The sequence below is a fragment of the Jaculus jaculus genome, unplaced genomic scaffold (genome assembly GCF_020740685.1).
Source record: "Jaculus jaculus isolate mJacJac1 unplaced genomic scaffold, mJacJac1.mat.Y.cur mat_scaffold_35_1_3033546_arrow_ctg1, whole genome shotgun sequence".
Classification (NCBI taxonomy): Eukaryota; Metazoa; Chordata; class Mammalia; order Rodentia; family Dipodidae; genus Jaculus; species Jaculus jaculus.
The window spans coordinates 1682302-1690747 of NW_025423491.1; the positions used below are offsets into that span (position 1 = coordinate 1682302).

Here is an 8446-nt window from a genome sequence, read left to right on the forward strand (position 1 = left end):
TTAAAAGTAAAAAAAAAAAAACATACACTTTGTGTTTAAAAATTAAGTGTTGGTATTTACATCTACACACACACACACACACACACACTTACTTTCTCTGGGAAGAAGGCAATGATGTTTATTTTGTGATAAATTCTGTAGGTAAATTATACGGAGTTGAAAGTACAGTTGAGACAAAACTTCATTCAGTTTGGTTGTGATTTTGTTCATGAATTTTTTTTTTAATTTAATTTATTAGTTTTCATTTCAGTGAATACAGGCAGTTTGGTACCATTATTTAGGCTCATCTGTGATCTACCCCCTCCCATTAGACCCTCCTTGTTAATGAAAATGGGTTGTGCATTGTGGAGTTAGCCCCCAGTTATTAGTATGATAAATGTCTCTGCAAATCATGACCCAACATGTAACTCTGACATTCTTTCCGCCCCCTCTTCCGCAAGACTTCCCTGAGCCATGTTGGGTTCATTTTTGGTCTGCTTCAGTGCTGAGGTGTTGGGGGCCTCTGAGGCTTTGGCTCTCTGATTTGGTAGGAGTTGATTTTTCTCTGCGTTGATCTCCTTCCCCTTTGTGCTGGTATCTGGTTCACAGGAAAACATCACCCTTGCTTATTTCGCCAGTTGTCCTTAGTTTCAGTCGGGCCCCTTTTGAGGTATGTTGGGGCAGCTCTCTTCTTGGGATCTGGAAAAGAGAAGCAGATTCTCCAACGGAGAGTAAGTTAGCACCCGGAAAATTGAGATAACACTTACTTTTTTGATAGACAGTTTGATAGGTATAGGCCCTCTTATACCCCGTGATTGATGGTAGCTTGATATTGTAGAGTGGGCTTGTGTTTGGGTATGGTTCTGACTTGTTTCCCAGCTCCAGCTAAGGGTCTAGTACCACTGAGTGGATCAGTTAGCCAAATCAAGAGCAATTGATTCCTCACCATGGCTGTGTACCACTATTGCACTTGTGTGGGCACCACATCCGGTTATTTGTTGCTAATTAGGTTAAACAATGTGTTGCTTGGACAGATCTTGGTCATTTCCCCCAGTCGCCTATATAGCGCCTTGTGGCACTAGACACGCTGACTGTCTGGGGACTGACTCTCTCCTGGCTTCCAGCCATGTCATTCCATTTTACGCGTCAGCTGTGTATGGAGTCTTCAGCAATAGGGTCTTGTCACTGGCCTTTGGTGGGTCATCAAGTACTCTGACAGAAGTCTGTCATTGTTTTGGGAAACCTTGTAGGTTTCTCTGATCAAAAGCTCATTGTGGATGGTAGGCCCAAGCTGGAAGTGGGGGTTACAGGTCAGTGTCCACTAAGAAATTGAGGAAAAAGATAACTAATATACAAGAGTTAGAGAGGAGAGAGATAGAGGGGAGAGGGGGAGAGGGAGGGAGGGAAGATGTAGGAGATTTAGGTCAGTCTTGATCCTACCCTCTCCAGTGTCTTGTGGTTCAGGTGTTTCCTGTAAGGGTCTAGTGAAGGTTCAGCCATTTGGTCTGTCTTTTAGGAAGTAGAATTTTATGGTACCATTGCCCTTTGGGTCCGAATTACTGTTTTCCACCCTTTGCTTCCCTCCCCGCCCTCCCATCCATCTTATTGTCTAGTCCATGAGGTACTTGCTGGGTATGTAAGGCATCTAGGGCAGATTCAGTTTAGGTGTTGCAGATGAGTGAGACTATGTGTCGATTTTTTTTCTGTGATTGGGTAAGTTCGCTGAGAATGATCTGTTCCAGGTTCAACCATTTTTCCTCAAATTTCTTTATGTCATTTTTTCTTACTGCTGTATAGAATTCCATTGTGTAGATATACCACATCTTTGTTATCCATTCTTCTAATGATGGACATCTGGGTTGATTCCAGCTTTTAGCTATTACGAATTGAGCTGCTACAAACATGGTTGAGCAAATCTCTCTGGCTTTTGGTTTGAAGGTTTTAGGGTACATGCCCAGTAATGGTATAACTGGGTCTGTTGGTATTTCTATAGTCAGCTTTTTCAGGAGTCTCCATATTGCTTTCCAAAGTGGTTGTACCATCCTGCATTCCCACCAACAGTGAATGAGTGTCCCTGCTTCTCCACAACCTCGCCAGCATTTATTTTCATTTGACCTTGTGATGCTGGCCATCCTTATTGGGGTAAGGTGGAATCTCATAGTTGTTTTAATTTGCATTTCTCTGATGATTAGGGATGATGAACATTTTCTTAGGTGTGTGTTTGCCATTTGTATCTCTTCCTCTGTGAATTGCCTGTTTAACTCTGTGCCCCATTTTGTGACTGGGGTATTTGTCTTCTTATTGTTTAGACTTTTGAGTTCTTTGTAAATTCTAGAGATAAGGCCTCTATCAGTTGGATAACCTGCAAATATTTTCTCCCATTCTGTGGGTATTCTATTGGCTTTGCTTATTATATGCTTGTCTGTAAAGAAACTCTTCAGCTTCATATGATCCCAATGGTTGAGTGACTGTTTAAGAACTTGAGCCACTGGGGTTTTATTCAGGAAGTCTTTTTCCATTCCTATATCATAGAAAGTACTTCCTAAATTTTCTTCCAGTAGTTTTCGAGTTTCTGGTCTTATGTTGAGGTCTTTGATCCATTTGGATTTGAGTGTTGTGCATGGTGAAATGTGTGGATCAAGTTTTAGTTTCCTGCATGTGGTTATCCAGTTTGTCCAGCACCATTTGTTGAAGATGCTATCTTTTTTCCAGTCTATATTGTTTGGGCCTTTGTCAAATATCAAGTAGCTATAGTTGCTTGGCCCAAAATCCGGGTCCTCAAGTCTATTCCATTGGTCTATACTCCTGTTTTTATGCCAGTACCATGCTGTTTTTATTATTATGGCTTTGTAGTATACCTTTATATCGGGTATGGTGATGCCACCAGAGGTATTTCTTTTGCTGAGGATATGTCTGGATATGCGAGGCCTTCTGCCTTTCCATATGAAATTTGAGATCATTTTTTCTATCTCTGTGAAGAACACTGTAGGGATTTTAATTGGAATTGCGTTAAATCTATATATTGCCTTTGGTAGGATTGTCATCTTCACAATGTTAATTCTGCCTATCCAGGAGCATGGGAGGTCTTTCCATCGTTTCAAGTCCTCCTCAATTTCTTTTTTGAGAGTTTTTATATTTTCGTTGTATAGACCTTTTCCTTCCTTGGTTAACGTTATTCCAAGGTATTTTATTTTTTTTGTTGCTATTGAAAATGGGACTATGTCCTTTATTTCTTTTTCTGTGTCTTTGTCACTTGCATACAGAAATGCTTCTGATTTTTGTGCATTGATTTTGTATCCTGCTACTTTGCTATAGGAGTTAATCACCTTCAGGAGTTTTGGGATGGAGTCTCTCGGGTCTCTTACATATACAATCATGTCATCGGCGAATAGCGCTAACTTTACTTCTTCCTTTCCAAATTGTATCCCTTTTATTTCCTTTTCCTGCCTTATTGCTTGGGCTAGGACTTCCAGAACTATATTGAAAAGCAGAGGTGAGAGAGGACATCCCTGTCTTGTTCCTGGTTCATGAATTTTTGAGAGAAGATGAAGTAGCCACTAAAATAGTGAGTAAAAGTAACGTCTTCCTGACATAATTGAATATGCACCCTCATAAAATCAACCTGAAAGTTACAGAATGTTTTATTAAAAAATAAAGCAATTTAATATTTGGTGTATTTTTTTTCTAATTTCCATGTATTAAAACTTTCCTCAAGGTACTATAGGAACTTAAGAGCCACAGACGGAGAGGCACTGCCCTCCCCTTACAATCACTGACTGACGCTGCCACATCTCATAACCTGCAAACCTAGTTGGGACACCAGAAATCCCACTGAGGAGGGCCCACAGCAGAATGGAGACAGGGAGGAGGGAAATGATGGTACTGATATGTAATATGTCCATAAAACATTGTACTAATTTTTTTTTTAATTTTTATTTATTTATTTGAGAGCGACAGACACAGAGAGAAAGACAGATAGAGGGAGAGAGAGAGAATGGGCGCGCCAGGGCTTCCAGCCGCTGCAAACGAACTCCAGATGCGTGCGCCCCCTTGTGCATCTGGCTAACGTGGGACCTGGGGAACCGAGCCTCGAACCGGGGTCCTTAGGCTTCACAGGCAAGCGCTTAACCGCTAAGCCATCTCTCCAGCCCCCAACACTTAATTTTTTTTTTTATTTTTTATTAACATTTTCCATGATTATAAAATATATCCCATGGTAATTCCCTCCCTCCCCACCCCCACACTTTCCCGTTTGAAATTCCATTCTCAATCATATTACCTCCCCATTACAATCATTGTAATTACATATATACAATATCAACCTATTAAGTATCCTCCTCCCTTCCTTTCTCCACCCTTTATGTCTCCTTTTCAACTTACAAAAATATGGAACGCTTCACGAATTTGCGTGTCATCCTTGCGCAGGGGCCATGCTAATCTTCTCTGTATCGTTCCAATTTTAGTATATGTGCTGCCGAAGCGAGCACCCAACACTTAATTTTTAAACACAAAGTGTATGTTTTTTTTTTTTTACTTTTAAAACTTGTAACTTTAATTCTCTCCTTTCAGAGAATATCTTCCTGTTTTAAGACTCAATGTATAAACATATTTTGCATGTTATAACTTTCATTAGTTTGTATAAACATAAACATTCGTGACTCTAAGTAAAAAAAATACTTTATTCCTTACTACATCAAGCTTATGATCACTGACATGACAGTCTCATTCCCCACAGAATTCCTGTTTCTACTATATGCAGACATGCTAAAAGTTCTGCCAGAAGTTCTCAACAACATAAAGAAAGGTCCCTCACTTCAATGACTGCTCCATTAACAAAGTACATAAGGGGATGAAGATAAGGTTCAGTGGTAGAGGTTTAGTATGGTTGAGGCCTTGGGCTTGTTTCCAGTACCTCCAAAGAATTGACTAATCCAAGTTTCAATGCACAATTAAATTAATATAACATGCAGAAAAGGATCATGAGAATAGGAGTCAGGGCTTCTACAAATTAGAAACAGAATCCATGGGGTTGTCTCTATCTATAGTAGAAACATAAAAAAATCTTGCAACTGTTTCCGTAAAGAATTCCCCTTTTCACAGGCTGGAGAGATGGCTTAGCGGTTAAGCGCTTTCCTGTAAAGCCTAAGGACCCTGGTTCAAGGCTCGGTTCCCCAGGTCCCACGTTAGCCAGATGCACAAGGGGGCGCACACGTCTGGAGTTCGTTTGCAATGGCTGGAAGCCCTGGCTCGCCCATTCTCTCTCTCTCCCTCTATCTGTCTTTCTCTCTGTGTCTGTCACTCTCAAATAAATAAATAAAAAATGAACAAAAAATATTAAACAAAAGAATTCCCCTTTACTGTCATCTAAAAACAACCACTTACAATGGAGCAGAAGAATCTCTTGATGCCAGCATAATTGGACAATACCCATGCCCACTATCACATGAGCAATGCCCTCCTTTCTCATAGACAATGATAATACTGTTGATGGAACTAGGAACATTCATTCATGAAGTTAAATGATACCAATTGACCAACAGTTCTGCCATAGTAAGTTTGTGTCCCTTGCCTTGTAAGTTTATCCAAGAAAGAACCAAGTAATGGTTCAAATGATGGTGTACTTGAGACATTCTTTTAATATAAGATCCATAAGGCTGGAGGGATGGCTTAGTGGTTAAGGCATTTGCCTGCAAAGCCAAAGAACCGAGGATCAATTCCCCAGGACCCACGTTATCCAGATGCACAAGGGGCACGTGCATCTGGAGTTCCTTTGCAGTGGCGGGAGGCCCTGGCATGCCCACCTCCTCTCTTTTCTCTCCATCTCTACCTCCCCCTTTCTCTGTGAAATAAATAAACAAAATAAATAAATTACTTTAAAAAGATGTATAGAACCTTATTCCATTTAATATTATGTTGAAATCTGCAAAGTTCACTTACAACAAACTTCTATATTAAAATGTTTCTGATAAAATTATACTAGGCACTAAAATTCACATTAGCTATTGAGATTCTTTAACATAAAATGAGACCTTTTAAATCAAAAACCTAGAATTTTGAATCTTTGTTTTTATTTTTACAGTTTTTTTTTTAATTAGAATGTGAGTTGTGTATGGTGTACTACTCATAAAGATACTATGTTTTCTTGGTAAAGACCTGCAACACAATGCATACCTGGAACAAACGCTAAAAAAAGCCTTCAACACTGTTTACAGGGCTTTCTAACAGAGTGATTTTTGTTTCTTTCCTGCCATGAGACAATGCTCAATCATGAAACCAGTCAATTCACGCATTGCACATGGAATATACTCATTTCCAAGTCAGTAAGTGGGTAGGTCAATATCCATGAGTAACTGCAACTACTTTTAAAGTGAAAACTAAATAAAAATTTGCAAATAAAAAGATGTGTGTGTGTGTGTGTGTGTGTGTGTGTATGTGTGTTTCATGGTGCAGGTGTGGAGGTCAGAGGACAACTTCACTTTCTGGGTTCTCATTCTTCATATGATATTGAGCATTGCTCTTGTTGTTTACCACTGCATTTACAAGTTTAGCTGGCCCACAAGCTTCTAGGTATTTCTCCTGTCTCTTTCTCCCTAACACACTTGGATTGCAAATGCTCACACTACAGCATGAGTTTACATGGGCCTGAGGATCTGAACTCAGGTACTTCTGCTTACACAAAATGCGCTTCATCAACTCATCTTTCTCTCTAGGATCCCACATTTTTAAAACAGAGATTATAGATAAGTAAGTTTTAGTTCTTGCTAGTTGCAAGAAGATAAGATTATTTACAGGGTCCACTGACTAAAAGCATATAACACATGAAGTGTTGCATGGCTTAAGGAAAATATAATAGTAATAAATTTTTATAAAGAAAGCTAAATCTGACCATGATTGTGCCCATGTATAATCTAACAACTTAGGAGGCTGAAACAGTAGAAACACAACTTCCGGGCAAGTCATCTACAGAGTAAGACCTTGTACCCAAATATATATAATGGAAAAAAAGGCTGCTAGATTTGCCAGCCTGGTTCTGAGCCCTTGTTTGCTATTAGCTGGTAAGTTATACAACACAGCTATTCTTTATAGATTTGCATGATCTCAATTTCATTTTAGTGCCTCAGAAAACTCACAGGTCATGTTTCAGTGCCAAGCAGAATATTCTAAATTATGCCCAGTATACCTAAACTTTTTGTAAATAATCATTATTTTAGGGTATAAATAGATGCCCAAAATATTTCACCTCATTAATTTACCTGTGAAAATCTCCTTCACCGTAAAAATCCTGTACTTTTCTTATTTCCTATCTAAAAATTTTTGTTGACAACCTATAATCTTATTCTTAATCAAGTACAAGTTGGAGAAAAAATTAATATTCTTAAGAGAAAATTAAATGTGAGGAAGTGCCAGATTTAATTTTTTTATTTCAGTCAAGATACAAAATGATTAAGAAAATATACCTGAATATACTGTTCACTGAAAATTCAGCTCTGAGACATAATTTTTAAATCTAATATATACAATATAAAAGTTCAAACTTTAAAATATCACTTTTAAGATACACTGTATGAGTAGGTGAGTAGGTAAACCTTGAAACTGAAAATTTAATTCAAAAGCTTAGATTTTAATTTTACTCTAATTCAAACCTTTTCAGCATTTAACAATATAACAGTAAATTTTTACTAGTCTCAAAATAATGATTCTAATTTTATATCCAGGAAGTTTGTATGTATGTATGTATGTATGCATGCATGCATATATATATATTTTTTTCTGCCTACATTTGGATAATTAGTAAGTACTATATACTTCTACTGTCTTTGATGATGAAACAATGAGATTTTTAGAAAATAGTAGTATTCTACTTAGAAAATTCAAAAATCACCATATGTTGTCATTTGTTAGTCAACTACAAGACAGACCATGGACACTAGCTCACCACTATTCACATTTTCTTCCTCATTTATCCCCAAGTGGGTATAATTGTGGAAATAATTATATAATAAATTGTGGAAAGAAAAAGTAATTACAAACATTAATCAGTTTTATAAATGTAGGTTAATTTTATTTTATTTTTATTGTAATCACTGCTTGTATCTTATGAAGTTTGTGTGTATGTATATATATTTTTTTTTTCTGCCTACCTTTGGATAATTAGTAAGTACTATATACTCCTACTGTCTTTGATTATGAAACAATGAGATTTTTAGAAAATAGTGGTGTTCTACTTAGACAATGCTAAAATCAACATACACTGTCATTTGTTAGTCAACTACAAGACAGACCACGGACACTAGCTCACCACTATTCACATTTTCTTCCTCATTTGCCTCCAAGTGGGTTACTCTGTGTATAATAAATTGTGGGAAAAAGAAACTACAAGCATGAGTCAGTTTTATAAATGTAGCTTAATTGTATTTTATTTTTATTGTAATCACTGCTTGTATCTTAAAGCTACAAAAATGACTGT

The 8446-nt window shown here is 37.6% G+C and overlaps 1 non-coding gene across 1 annotated transcript; it reads right to left on the reverse strand.

The window, feature by feature from the left end:
* Positions 1-4359: 4359 nt before the first annotated feature.
* LOC123457315 lies at positions 4360-4466 on the reverse strand. The gene has a single exon (XR_006634992.1). It is a non-coding gene; the product is annotated as a U6 spliceosomal RNA (small nuclear RNA).
* Positions 4467-8446: the final 3980 nt, after the last annotated feature.